The following is a 2,487-nucleotide window of genomic DNA, read 5'->3' on the forward strand; positions in this document are numbered from 1 at the left end:
ATGTCCGCATTTATGCTTGTGTAGCTGGATTGTGTGTGTTAATTATCTTGTGGTCGTGTGCAGGTGTTTGTACTCAAAGAACCTCCATACGGGACTCTGCCGCTTTCTCTGCAGACCGCAGCCATTACTTTGAGGACCAGCGCGGTGAGCGCACGCACATGCGCACTCACACAGTTGTCCTGTGGCGCTCCCAGCTTAAACTCGGAGAGCGGAAACAATGATTTCATATCAATCCACAAGGCTTAAAAAAAAACCCCAAAAAAAACAAGTAAATGAAAGTCAGTTTATCGATAATTTCAGTTAGTTTTAGTTAGTTTTGTAAACTCACAATTCAGTTTTAATTAGTTATCGTTTTTTCCTTTTAATTATAGTTTTTATTTATTTCAGTTAACGACAATGTTTTTTCAATTTCAGTTTTCGTTATTTCGTTCGTTTTCGTTAACTATAATAACCCTGCCCTGTACAGGTCGCCAGCCTGTCGCAGGGCCAACACAGAGAGACAGACAACATCCACACTCACATTCGCACTCTCATTCACACCTATGGGCAATTTAGTGTTTTCCAATTAACCTAACCCCAGTAAGTGCATGTCTTTGGATTGTGGGGGGAAACCGGAATACCCAGAGAAACCCCACGCAGAGCAGGGAGAGACTTCCTTAAACTATCTGCATTTCAATCAGGTAGCAAAGTATTTTGAAAAAAGGCTGCATTCAGGGGTCACTTTTAACTGCTTGTTAATGTGAATATCTAATCAGCCAATCACATGGTAGCAACTCAGTGCATTTAGGCATGTAAACAGGGGCGCGGGGACCTGCTGAAGTTTAAACCGAGCATCAGAATGGGGAAGAAAGATGATTTAAGTGATTTTGAATATGGCACATGGTTGTTCGTCTGAGTATTTCAGAAACTCCTGATCTACTGGGATCTTCCCACACAGGCATCTCTAGGGTTTACAGAGGATTGTCTGAAAACAAGAAAATATCCAGTGAGCAGCAGTTCTCTGGCCAAAAATGTCTTGTTGACATTTTTGTCCAAAGATCAGAGGAGAACGGCCAGACTGCTTCGAACTGATATGAAGACAACAGTGACTCAAATAACCACTCATTACAACCAAGGTATGCAGAAGAGCATCTCTGAATGCACATGTCAAACCTTGAAGCAGATGGGTTACAGCAGCAGAAGACCACACCAGGTTCTGTCAGCTAAGAACAGGAAGCTGAGACTACAGTCTGCATGAGCTCACCAAAACTGGACAACAGAAAAATGGAAAAATGCTGCTTCCTCTGATGAGTCTTGATTTCTGCTGCAACATTTGTATAGTACGGTCAGAATTTGGTGTAAACAACATGAAAGCATGGATCCATCCTGCTTTGTATGGGCAGCTGCTGCTGGTGGTGTGGGGGGTGGCACAAGGATCTTACCATCACCTTGTTGAATCTATGTCACAAAGAATTCAGGCAGTTATGAAAGCAAAACAGGGTCCAACCTGGTACCAGGAGGGTGTAGAAACTTCACTAAATCCACAACAACCTATTTACCCGCTCTTCTAATGCCAAATCAACCAATCACAGCAGAGAAGAGTCCCACCCAGTATAGAATTAACCCTCCTGTCTTCAAATATTTGTTGAATTTAGTCATTTAACATTTACAAAGTTGAAGCGTATGTTTTCAAAATGTAAAAAGAGGATATGAAAGAAAACTTCACGGGAGGGATTGCATGCTGCTGTTTGATGGAAGTAGATTTGCTACATGAGCCAAATGCTATCTCAAACGTCTGTAATCTTGCTTTTAAAATGCTTTCAATAAAGTTCAAATCTGTGTAGAAGTGTGTTTTTTTTAAATGTGGCCTAATTACCACCAGCAAAGTTTCTAACCATGGACAAATGACAGTGTGTCAAACGATGCTTTTCGGTGCTCGTCTTTGTTAAGGAGCTGCACACAGTCACCGAGCTCTTCTATGAGATCCAACGTGCATCTTCCACACAGTGGCTCTCACTGCAGAAACACTACATTTACAATTCATAAACTCACAATCACAAAGCACATAATAAGTACTCAGTGATTAAACTGCACTCATTTGATCAGCAAGAAGAGAAGAAGAAGAAGAAGAAGAAACAGCCTTTATTGTCCCACAGAGGGGAAATTTGGGTGTAACAGCAGCCGCAGTTATTATAAATATAAATAAAGATATAATAATTCACACTATTAAGAAAAGAATATATATAAAATCAACAAACAATATTAACCTTAATACTACTAATAATAATAACACTATATACAATGTACATGATGTGCCTGTGTGTTGAACCTTAACAGGCCGGACTATTTACAGTATATTAAATATTATTCTACATTGTGTAGGCTATTGTGGTTTTTGTTGGGAGCAGTGATGGTTATAAAGTCTTACAGCTGCTGGGAGGAAGGATCTGCGGTAACGCTCCTTTGTGCATTTAGGATGCAGCAGTCTGTCACTGAAGGAGCTCTCCA

The sequence above is a fragment of the Archocentrus centrarchus genome, chromosome 1 (assembly GCF_007364275.1).
Source record: "Archocentrus centrarchus isolate MPI-CPG fArcCen1 chromosome 1, fArcCen1, whole genome shotgun sequence".
NCBI classification, from domain to species: Eukaryota; Metazoa; Chordata; class Actinopteri; order Cichliformes; family Cichlidae; genus Archocentrus; species Archocentrus centrarchus.